Consider the following 12,787-nt stretch of genomic DNA (forward strand, 5'->3'; position numbering starts at 1 on the left):
CGCACTACCATCTCTAGGGTTTACAGAGAACGGTCCAAAAAAGAGAAAACATCCAGTGAGCGGCCAGTTGTGTGGACGAAAATGCCTTGTTGATGTGAGCGGTCAGAGGAGAATGAGCAGACTGGTTTGAGATGATAGAAAGGCAACAGGAACTCAAATAAGCAACCAAAATCTCTGAGGAATTTTTCCAACACCTTGTTGAAAGTATGCCACAAAGAATTAAGACAGTTCTGAAGGCAAAAGTCCAACCTTTTACCAGAAAAGTGTACCTAATAAAGTGGCCAGTGAGTGTATGTGCACTCACAAGACAATTTCTTTGTGAAACATGCTTGGCAAAATAAAATGATTCGGATTCTAATAATAATTGCAGCAAACAATTTCAAACTTCCAGCAACAGCACACTAATAGACAGCAACTAAACAGACTAATGCTACACATCTCGTTCTGGAATTTGTGTTTAAATATGCAGTATCAGTTTTTAGAACTGATACCCAAGTGTACAAGTACGTGACTCTTACTGTTCGTGATACAGCCAGTGCAGAGCACCATATCGACCTGGGTATTGACAAGCTGGCTGGGAGTGTGGCAACACACACCCTGTGGGCCTGCCCTGCGGCTATTATTCAGCTAGCCTGCCCTACATTCTTTCCCACTTAATACTGTACACATATTCAACCAACCAGATCCAAAAACATCAATGAGCATGTTATGAAAGTTATGAAAGGAGGAAATGATCCACAATTATACATGCTTGGGCTTCCTTGTGGTCTTTGGGCCTGATCGCCTTTTTATCCCCATGAAAGAGCCCAGATTAGAAGAAGGTACTACAAAAGAGATGTTGTTTGGAATAATCAGAGGAACAATAAGGGTAATTTGCTTCCATCAGCCACTTAGCCCATTTGGAATTAAGCTTGACGTCCGGTGGGAGGAAAATAATCTTCTATTAAAACGATTTGACATGCCCTGGCCCTCCCGCCCCACTGATCCCCGCTATTTGTCTGCTATAAGTCTGCATTTTTGGCGCGTTACATAAAACGTGCAATTTTGTGGACCCTGTTTGTCTCAAACTCTGTAAGTAATAGAACATAACTGGCCGTTCTTGTTTTCCTTTTGACAGCTATTATGTCGAGCAATGCTGTGAGGGAGCAAGTGAGACAGCAGCGAGCTATGGCAAGAAGTCTAGTTAGCACCCAGCGTCCTCAGCAGGACAGGACAGACCCAAGAGAAGCACTGAGCAGGGCTGAGTGTTCGCTCTCCCGGTGAGAGCGACAGGCATGACTCTGCAGAAGAGTGTGAAAATGCTTTCTTTGCAATGCTTCCTCCACCTTCTCTGCCTGCGAGGAAGAAAAAGCACTTTGTGGCCTCCTGTGTCTGCTGGCTCCACACTAACACTCCTCTGCTTTCCTAAGGGCCTCTCTATAACCCTGAGTATCACTTACTGAAGCAGCCATGAAGCAAGTTTGTATTTGATGGCTCAGCAGTGCCTCTTTTTCAAAAGACACTGGCCCATTCTAAGCAGTCTCAGGAGAAAATGTGCAGAGTTAGAAAGAGCACACAATCTTCCCCATATAACTGCATTCATTATGGCCTGAGAAGTCAATGCTGAACTTACATCACCCTTACAATAAGTTTAATAAATAAATATTTATAAATAAATAAATCTGGTATTTTCAGATGTGTATGTGCATCAGTAACACATCAAATCTAATGGTCACTAAATTAAGGTGTGGACCTTCATCTTCAGTACATATCGTGTGAAGTGGGACCAAGCTTTGCTGAACATATCACTGTTGTTGGAACAAAACCTTGTATCTTCAAAACGGTAACTTTACAGGAGAAGGAAAAAACATTTTTTACTTTTAATTTGGTCAATGGAACCAGACGTTTATCCAAGTAATTTTGAGCCTTTTTTTGGTCCATTCTTCATGAAATATACACACAATATAAAGGACAACAGGCCATCTGAAATTAGGTTAAAAACTGAAAAATGACAAAAATGGAGATACAAGGTTTTGTTCTGACAGCAGTGATATACCAGTACAGAGCTGAAGGCCTCGCAGACCTACAGAGTACAATGACCATATCAAGCTATCTAGGATATGATCATGCTGTGTGGTTACCAGTTCACACTTATTAAATTACGTATTAAACAAAGCTCCATCCAGAAGGACAGACATATATAACTACACTACTGTGCAAAATCAGAGACCACCCCGCATGTGATTAATTTAGTTAATTAAGTTATTAATTTTTGTCAGGAAAAAAGCCGAAAATGTAATCTTAACAGAAAATTGCACAGAAGCCTCAACAACTGAACATAATAGAGTTTGAACTGTGTGCGGACAACAAGCTGGGTGGTCTCTCTCCTCTTTAGCCCAGAGGACACGACATCCATGATTTCCAAAAGAATTTAAAATTTGGATTCTTTGTGACCACAGGACACTTTTCCAATTCTCCTCAGTCCATCTTAAATGAGCGCAGGCCCAGAAAAGGTGGCAACGTTTCTGGATCCTGTTTATACGTGTTTTTCTGAAGTGTCCCTGTTACAGGACAGCGGAGAGGCATACCCAAGTGCAGAACTGAAACCCAACAAAAAAGGAGTAAAGAGATATACGGGGCAACAAAGCGTGTGTTTAACGTTGCTGCTAGTGAGGTGACGCAGACCCAGGTCCGAACTTCCGCTTTAATGGTCAGCAGCCTGCGGTGTTACCGCTACGCCACTGGAGTGCACAGGTGACCACAGGCAAAGCACCTCAAGGAAGGCGGAAATGAGGGGGCGGGTAAGAATGGCCAAGCATGGCGTACTCAAACAAAGGCTTAATTAGAGATACGTGAAACAAAAGATAAACAGAAAACAAGGCACTTCCTCTGCGAGTGTTCAGCCGGTTTGCTCTTCCAGGAGCAAACACCTTTGCATGGCTTGTATTTTTTTTTTTGTGAGAAATTTGGAGGTAATTACTCTCTTTTTGTTTTTTTGTGGCAATTTCTTTTCTCAGCGCTCTTTTATTTTTCTTTTTGGTTTTGGGGCAGTTTTGTCTCTTTTCTTTTCTTTTCTCTTCAAAGACTAGGTATCGTACCAGTTACCCCTCTACAAAGGTGTGACAAACATTGGCGTTTGCCCCACCTTAAATAGGGGAACTCCCAGGTGTATCAGGTTAGCCGGTGCAGGCTGGGTGCCTTGCTGCCGACATCCTCTGGAGGCAGCAGGTGGTGCAGGCTTGACACCTTGCTGCCAATGCCCTCTGCTGGCAGCAGGCGGTGCAGGCAGGGCGCCTTGCTGCCGACGCCCTCTGCTGGCAGTAAGCGGTGCAGGCTGATCCCTTACAGTTCCTGAGCCCATGCAGCGATTTACCCTATAAAATTGTGTCTGTTTTTAATGCATTGCCATCTGAGGGCCTGAAGATCGTGGCCATCCAATGTTGGTTTTCATCCTCATCCTTTGCATACAGAGATTTCTCTGGATTCTCTGAATCTTTTAATAATATTATATACCGTTGATGACAAACATGTTGAGAAAAATTATTCTTGAATTATTGCACTATTCGCATGTGTAGTCTTTTACAAAGTAGTGAACCCCTCCTCATCTTTAAAAGACACACTCTCAGCATTTCACTGACTTGTTGTCAATTAACCTAATTAGTTGTGAGATTTTCATTTTTTTTTTAGCATTTTACTTTAACTTTATCAGTCTTTTGTTGCCCTGTACCAACTTTTTTTAAATGTGTTGCTGGCCTCAAATTGTGAAATTGTATAAAATGAAATTGATCAGTTTCAACATTTGATATGTTGTCTTTGCTCTATTTTCATTTAAACATAGGGTTTAAATGATTTGCACATTATTGCATTCAGTTTTTATTTATTTTTATTTTGCACAGTGTCCCAACTTGTTTGCAAATAGGACTGTAGAAGATATGATATAATCTATGCAGTAGAATCATTAACCTGTGTTCCAACATATTAATGGATGAATGAAAGCATGATTAACGTGAGTGAATACATAGTTTAGGCAAATCAGTAGCCATAAAAATCCAGAGGAGGGATAAAGATGGGAATGTGATATAACTTATTAAATGAACATGTAGCAAATTTGAATAAATATATGTCTGTACGGGCTGTAAATTCTATTAATTAATTCCTCATTTTTAAATATGACATTATTTGCAGGAAAAATGTCATTCAGCCAGTATAACGAGTGCAACCGGCTGAAAACATAAAAACCATAAAACCACATTATTGTTAACGGTAACTTCACTGAAATTTTTTGATGTCATGAAGCATATATATGTTGCCTGTATGAGTAAGATTACATCAGTGTGCAGGAAAGAATGCAAATAAGGATGCATTTAAGGATTTTTGCTCAAAGTGCATTCACTGAAGTACTGACATTTAACATTTAATCTATCAGACTTTTTATTGTGTTTTTACAGGGTTGTTTTACAGCGTAAATCTCATAAAAACAGTGCAAATATAAGTAGAAAGCTGAAGAATATTATAGGGATGGATGTCTTCTCTTGTTCTACCTCTCCGTATGATCTGAACCACAGGCTAACAGTCCGCCTGGTGGGAAAACAAAATAAGGAGGGAAATGGCTGTGTTTTTTATCTGAGACTCAAAAGCCTCCAAATGGTCCTCACTTAATCCCCATCTGTTCTATGCAGAGCAGCACAGCCAGGCCAGGCACACACACCAGCCTGTCCACTCCAGCCCTGTTGGCTGCTCATAGCTCACGACAGTGCACTGACCCACATGTGCAGTGTCTCCTGACCAGTGTCCAGGCTTAACAGCAGCTTCCTGGGAAACATCAACTCCTTCTGGGAAAGAGAATGCAAACGTGTCTCAGCGGAAGAGTGATTCCAGACTAGAAGGAGGCCGTGTTAACACGGCCTCTCAATATTTCCATATTTGCACTAAAGCAAAGCAAACAGCCATGGGAGTCTGTGAGTTAACAGGTATTTACCCCTGTGAATGAATCAATTATTGCAGTCACATGAATGTTTACATGAATGAAACTCCGGACACAAGCGAATGTGTCTGTTAGGATTTAAGCCCACATTATATATCGTTGAGCTGATAAAATTAGACAATATTAAGGTTCTTTAACTTTACCATTATAATATGCATATATAATCTAATGTGGAAAAACAAGCTAATTAAGAGAAACCAACAAAACCATCAAGATTGCTGGGAAGCTCCGCCTCTGGCAACACAATATTTATATCAGTTAGGACTCAGCGGGAATTCTTTTCACAGACACATGTCCCTGAAGTAAAGTTACCACAGGATGTCTGTAATGTTTATGAGCAATTCACACAGGATCAGAGACCTCTGTATAAATTGAGATGGGAGTGTCAACTCAATTTACACACTTCAGACCAAAACACTTCCAAAAACAATACATTTGGCTTTTAATTTATAAAAAATTTATTTGGTATTTAATTTATTAGCCATTTCTTTTATCCTAACACTTACGCCAGTGAACACAATGTCCTAGCAGCATCAACATTAGCATGAGCGTTTACAGTCAACCATCTACCACTTATGAATAAACAAGAAGAGGTACATTGTTCTCAAGTCTTAATTTTCACTTTATCAATTTTCACAATAATCACTTGTAGAATACCTGGTAGAATACACAAGTTATTTTATTCCCTGCAGTATGGTAAACCGAATGCCTCAATTATTAGGAATCATATGACCTGCAGTTATGTCTACAGTGTGTTTTACAACAGATAAAAGACGCCATTAAGACAGTAGATTATGAGAGTGTGAAGTGTCTTAAAATGCACTGATATGATGGATCCAAACAGAAGTAAAACTACAGAGATACTGTGGAAATAAATACAACAGCTCACCAGCCCAAGTAAAAATAATACTGTGTAAATAGAACCTTTTGGGGTTTCTGCTCTATTTCTACTGGAGTCTGTTAATTTTTTTTGATCATATAAATTGATCTGCTCCATTCAGTAAAATGGATGTGATGGAAAATTTACTAACAGGGTAATTCACACAGGATACCCTAGTATTATCAGAGTTCTTAGCTCCTTAAAACTGGTATCAATGATAAAAGTTTCTAATTGGTTGAGTCGTAGTTTAAACAAGTGGAGAAACACCGGAGGACCATGCTTTAAGACAGGGTTTCCAGGTCACTGAGAGCCCGTGTCCAGTACAGCTTGCTGATTTCCTTGCTCAAACATCTAATTCATCAGGTTCAACTGATGAACATCTGAATCAACTCAGCAATCAGTTTATAGATGGCCCCCACCCCCGACCTTTACTTCACTCAGTCCTGTCAAAGTCTGCATTTGGTCAGAAACGCACATAAAATGTTATTTTTCCTCACATGAAAGGGACAATTAAGTGTTAACATACTGACTTGATGTGTAAAACATCAAGGTCTTCAAAATGCCATGTTTCTTCAATAAAAACTTAATGAAGACATTTATAGGAAAACCATACACGCATGTGGCAAATCTCTTCCGTGCACACATAGCTGGAAGGAGTTGAGAAACACACACACACACACACACACACACACACACACACACACACACACAGGCAGATAAATGGAGATTACCTTTATATCCATAGTAACCTGTCACATAGTATAATGCTTATTAAAATATAAAATATTTCATAAATAAATTTGCCAGGATGCAATTTCAAAGGAGCAAAGGCATTGGGTTTCAGCATATGCCTTTGTTAGGCAAACATGCTACAATAGAGAATAACTAGACTAGACAATAGCATTTTCTATGTGTTTCTTTGCTGAAGATTCACACTGCAAACTCAATTCTTTAACAGCTATGTTTTGCAATTAAGTAATTGCAAGCCATGATTTCAGTAAAAGAGCCATTCATTATGCAGCCCTAATCACTGCTGATGTAAAGACTCCTGTTCAGCACTTTTCAATTGCAGAGCAAATGAGGAAGCAAGTTTTAGCAACTGAATGCTGCATCTGATCAAAGCAAACAGTTACAGTTAATACAGAAATATCAATACAGCATCATCACTGAACAGAGAAAGAAGAAAAGCGGGAGCAGGAAAAGCATGTACTGAGATTTGAAAACCTGACTGTGAAGTGAATTGGGTTGACAGAGGTCCCCGAAAGGAGGCTGGCCCAGTCTTCCTGCTGAGCGCTGCATTCTGTGTTCCCCTCTCTTTCCACTCACGCTGAGCAGCGGAGCAGGTGTGTCTACCCAGTGCATGCTGACTTTTAAAGCCCCTGCCAGTATGTTGTTCAGAAATAAATTACAGGAGAATTCAATGATTACTGTATGTTTTTATATGAATAAATGGATGAATAGATAGAAGGAAGATGTGCCAGAATGTAACAGAGCTTGATATAATAGGAGCTAATATAATATTCAGCAAAAAAGGGTCAATTTATGTTTCTTGTTTGTTTTTTTGTGTTTACTTAAAATGAACCCAACACTGGAATTATGGCCAGTAATAAACTAATTTAGCCCCTGTTCTCAGTGGCACAAGCACTGATCCACACACACTCATGAGTGTTAGTCAGTTTTTTTTACTTTAGGGCAGACACAAAAACAAGGCTATTTTGAATAGCCATGGATAGCAGCAATTCTGTACACTGATCCATTATACTACACACAGTGAGGATGTGCACACATCGCAACTCCTTTACTAGCAGATATAAACAAGTTACATCAAAATCTCAGAGCAGATCCCTAACGCTCAGTTTGAGAGGCTTAAACAGTGGATGACACCCGCGCCACACCCCAGAGACGTTTGATTCCCTATTCAGGCAGGAATACCACTGCTATATTAATAAGAGTATACACACATTTACAAAAATTGTTATGCCTCATTCAGTCATGACTTTGAATAATTAATCAATCATAAATCTCGGTTCTGTGGATTTGAACCACAGCAAAGTATTATCATATGACCCCTGAAATTCCATATCTGTGCACCCTTACCAAAACTTATGCCACCCTGCCTAAAATGTTAATGCCGCTTAGTATCAGAAAGTGTACTTGAAGTAAGTCTCAAGCATCAAAGTTCTACAAATCCCCTAAAGAAACAGAAATCCTCTTCATGCACACAGATCAGCAGAACATTCCTCAGGAATTCATTAAGCCAAACACTGCATCAACACTCAGACCATACAGGAGGCCTTACAAGAGCCATACAGAAATACAGCAAGCAGAACTCTTTCAATCATGCATGAACAAGAAAAAAAAATCCAGCCTACTGACTCCTGTCCTACTGTCCTCCTCCACAAACCTCTTCTTATAGCATTGCATACAGTTTAAACTGACAGAGAGAAGCACTGAAAGCACCCGACTGTAAGAGGAAATAGAAGAGTGAAGTTAAAATTAGCTAATAAGAAGACTTAATGGCAGAGAGAGAGAGAGAGAGAGAGAGAGAGAGAGAGAGAGAGAGAGAGAGAGAGAGAGAGAGAGAGAGAGAGAGAGAGAGAGAGAGAGAGAGAGAGTGAGTGAGTGAGTGAGTGAGTGAGTGAGTGAGAGAGTGAGTATAACTGCTATGTAATGCACAGTGGGCTCCAATATAAAAGGGTGGATCCTCTGGGTAATGTCTTCCCTGACAGCCCATCAAGGTGTAGATGTTAACCAGGTGAGTGTGAGGAATCTCTACAACTATTCTAGATATCTAGGACTCTCCATAGAGGCTGTCACAAGCCTCCACAATGCGGTGCTGAAGGCGGTGTTTGTTGCAGATTTTCTCAGCATACACAATTTGTTTGAGATGACCCCAGAGATAAAAGTCAATAATAAAATAAAAAATAAAATAAAATAAAACCTGTCCTGTGACTCTTGGCTCACCCTGTACATGAACATCTATTCATAGTCAAGAATATTTTTCTTTGTTTATTCATTTACACATTTTCGTGTATTTATTAATTGATTGCTCCATTTAGAGATCGACATTTTGCTTTATTTATGTGAGGTGCAATATTAGTTGCTGGTGTCCAAGAATTCTGTCTCTGTCATTTTTTTTTTTTTTTTACAAGAACCTATGATACATTTCATTTTTTTCATTTCAAACTCTAAACAACGTAGTCAAATAACAAATTAAGTAAACAAACACTAAGAGGAATTTGGACACCCTCAATAAATAATCTTACTACTAGGTTTATGATCTCATTTCATAACCCCTTAGGGAGACAGAAAAAGAAGGGGTGGCTTGTGTGTGTGTGTGTGTGTGTGTATGTATGTGTATATATATATATCATCTGAGGGCTAGAGCAGAGCTGTGTGTCACACATTTCTCACCCTGCAGCACAGGTCGATATGAGTGACGTGGGGATACAGCTGCAGTGATGGAAACTATTGCTCCACACCCAGACACAAAACACAGCCAGGCCATATCACCCACAGACGCTACGGACCCCGAGCCACATGCCCAACCAGTCTGACCCTTACTGTGACCCTGCCATATAACCTCAGAGTCAGAGGGCATGCTGAAATATATGCCCTAGATTTGCTTGGTGGCTGCAATAAAAGCTCTAAATAAAGAGATTGATTCAGGACACTGTATTTACCAGGGGTCTGAAAGTCTGGTTCTGGTGGGCAGGAGTCCAGCACAGCTTGTTGATTTCCATGTTCAAAAACAGGTTCAAAACCTAGTAATTAACTGAGGAGCTGAATCAGATGTGTTTCAGTAGGGTAATCTTCAAATTGTGCTGGATTCTGGCCCTCAAGGACTGTACCTTGAGACCCCTGGCATGTGCATGTTGATATCCAATATTTATTCAATATACATAAATAATCCATCTCTAATATTAATTAATAATTGCTGCAGTAACAGACTCTACTCTTCTAGGAAGGCTAGATATTGGAATATTACTGTAGAGATTTGATTGCATTCAGTCTGAGTTTTAGTAAGATCAGATTTTTTTTATTAGTAGTACTAGTGTATAATGTATCTTTTCATCATTTCCTACGAGGCAGTTACAGAAGCTGTGTTTAATGTAACCTCCAATGTTCAATAGAGGATTTCACAGCATGTACGTCAATGGAAAATCTGAATGACATCACTCCCCCACCCCCTGAGTGGGGAGCAGCATGTTCCCCTAAAGCTTGTTCCATGTCCAGTCTCAGCCCAAACAAGAACAGTCATTTCTATCACACTTCTGTTGGTAGCAAATAACAGAATCTGAAGTTAAACCTACCTTGGGAAAATGTAGCCCCTTCACTGAGCACCTGGATGAGTTCACGTGAATAACAGACTACCTGCAAAAAAAGAAAAAGACACATGACTTATATAAAAGTACTCACAATATACTTGTAGGATATTCAATCATGGACGCATAGTGATTTCCCTTAACTCCTAAAAAAAAAAAAGCCCTGGCCCTAAATATATCATTGACTCCGCTTATCATGTCATCCTTCCTGTCAGCAATTCTGGGGTTTATCTGTACCCGTTGAAAATCTCTATATTATCCTGTATGCAACATTTTCATGTTAACTCATATGTTAACAAATTTACACCGTCTACATTCTTATATTGGAGGAACATACTTGAGAAACATACTTGTGCTGGTTACCATGCCTCAGCAGATTACTTATAAGTAATACTATAAGTAATTAATAAGTAATTTCTTGCCTATAAGTCCCTATATGACAAGCTCCTGACTATATATTAAAAAGGTTATCTTCCTACTGTCTCTCATTCCCTCCACTCAGCTAGCAGTGGACTGCTAGTAGTTTCTCAGACCAGGTTTTGTTCTTTGATAAAGCAGTCACTCTTTCATTTTTTATGCATGTTATTGGTAGATAGTTAATTTATCAGTATCTGTAACTGTTTCTAGTGATGGTGTCCACATGTGCTTCTACTTTGTATATATTTTAATGGATGTGTATAAAGCGCTTCCCATCCAAAACCACCAACGAATCTACACGTGCCCGAGTTGTCATATGTAATGTTGACCATAAAAAAACAGGTAAGAAACTTCTCGTTTGGGATTATTTTGGTTTACAATGCCCTGCATGGACCTCTCCCCCTTAAAGGTATTAAAAAAAAAAAAAAAAAAAAACTTAAAAAGCTAACTTGCTAGAGAGCTTGAATAAGCTAAATTTATAGCTGGTGTGGATGACTGCTGTATTCTGAAAATCATATAAAGCAAACGTCTAATCAGACAGCACTGCCAAGACATCTATGTGATGCTCACAGTCTCATCGTTAAAGCATCTACAGCTGCTTGTTTGCTCATTGGCATGGCGCCTGCCAGGAAGGAATATAAAAGGGTATAATAAATAGATACTGGCCATGCCTATCATGAGGCACCGTGAAACGTATTTATTACCATGTCATATCATGAGGCAATAAACTCTTCAGACGTACACGTCTAGAATCGCCACCACCGTCAGCACTGACTTAATTCTGTAAGCTTCTCTAGAATGGCACACTTCACATCAAGGCTCTCTGAATTATTTTGTTGACATATTAATGATTTAATTATGCAGAAATGTAGAAATGTGGACTTCCCCTTTAAAACAGGAGTAGAAAAAAAAATTAAAACATAAAACAAGGATAGTGATGCAAAGCACTACAAGTTACCGGAGTGCCAATAGCACCTTCTTGTGGAGGATCGTCAGCCTTATAAATGTGATTGAGTAATTTACAAGCCAGGTCTACGAGGCTTTTCACTGACCAAAGCAGCACCAAATACACATGCAGTCCTACACAGAAGCTTTTCTTACATCGAGTGTGAAGAATCCATTCAGGCTGCAGGTGCACAGAGCACTTTCTCTCCCCCTCTCTCATTACATTAGCCATATTAATCAGCTAAACCTGCAATTACACTACCTCCAATGTGTAATCTGATTGCTGAATGCTGTGATGCAATCATTCCAGCAGCGCTGCGTTTAGGGGTGGAGGGAGGAACAGGAATTCAGCTTAAATAAACACACGTTTCTGATTACAAACAAACAGGCGTGAACGCCGGAAATCTGAGGTGATTCTGCATGCCAGCACAAAGAGCACGTCTGCTGCTCATTTGCATAAGTGAGTGGCTGGAGTGTGTAGATGTTCAAAGAAGGTGACGAAAAGAGCAGAATCCTCTCCTCACGCACACACACAGAAACTGAGAGGGATGAATGTCTACTCATATGAAAAGAGGGACTTAACATTTTATAGGCAAATACTACATATAGTGTTTGCCTATAAAAGAAAATTATACACACTATATTTTCAAAGGTTTGTAGACACTTTCTTATTCAATGTTTCATCTGAAATCAAACATATTAACATAGATGTTAGAACACTTCTGTGAGGATTTGATTGCATTTAGCCATAAGAGTATGAATGAGGTCAGGTACTGATGTCAGATGTTTAGCTCTGGATCACATATGCCACTCCAGTGCATCCCAAAGGTACTGGATGGAGCTCAATCACTCCAGAGAATGCACTCTCTCACTGCTCTCTCAATGCTGGGAGGCTGTATACCCCCCACTAGCCAATATTTGGCACTGGATATGGAAATCTCATGTGTGGCAACTCCAGACTGTACCATTCTGGCAATGGCTTTCTATGGAGATCATACAAGCTTTGTTTTGGCACAATATAACAGCTGTGCCAGCAATGAGTGCACCTTAAATTAGCTGAACCCACTCATTGGAATGGGTATCTGCATACGTGTGGACATGTAGTGAACCACACACAGCTAAATTTGGAAACCTCTATACCGATTTCTGTGAATATTAGTCCACAATTTCTATTTATTTTCATTAAGTTCAACATGTGTCCCTACTTTTGCACAGGCCACAATTTTTATTTTATTATATTTTTACAAACATTCATGT

At 39.6% G+C, this 12,787-nt stretch overlaps 1 protein-coding gene across 2 annotated transcripts in view; it reads right to left on the minus strand.

Moving 5' to 3' along the window:
* Positions 1-12,787, minus strand: part of adarb1b (adenosine deaminase RNA specific B1b) — a 166,547-nt gene that overhangs the window by 93,734 nt on the left and 60,026 nt on the right. For both annotated transcript variants that reach the window (XM_017691611.2, XM_037539662.1), the window contains exon 3: positions 10,157-10,217. The gene's annotated coding sequence lies outside the window, so the exon portion shown is untranslated. The remainder of the gene's footprint in view (positions 1-10,156; positions 10,218-12,787) is intronic.

This window comes from Pygocentrus nattereri, chromosome 6 (assembly GCF_015220715.1).
Source record: "Pygocentrus nattereri isolate fPygNat1 chromosome 6, fPygNat1.pri, whole genome shotgun sequence".
NCBI lineage: Eukaryota > Metazoa > Chordata > Actinopteri > Characiformes > Serrasalmidae > Pygocentrus > Pygocentrus nattereri.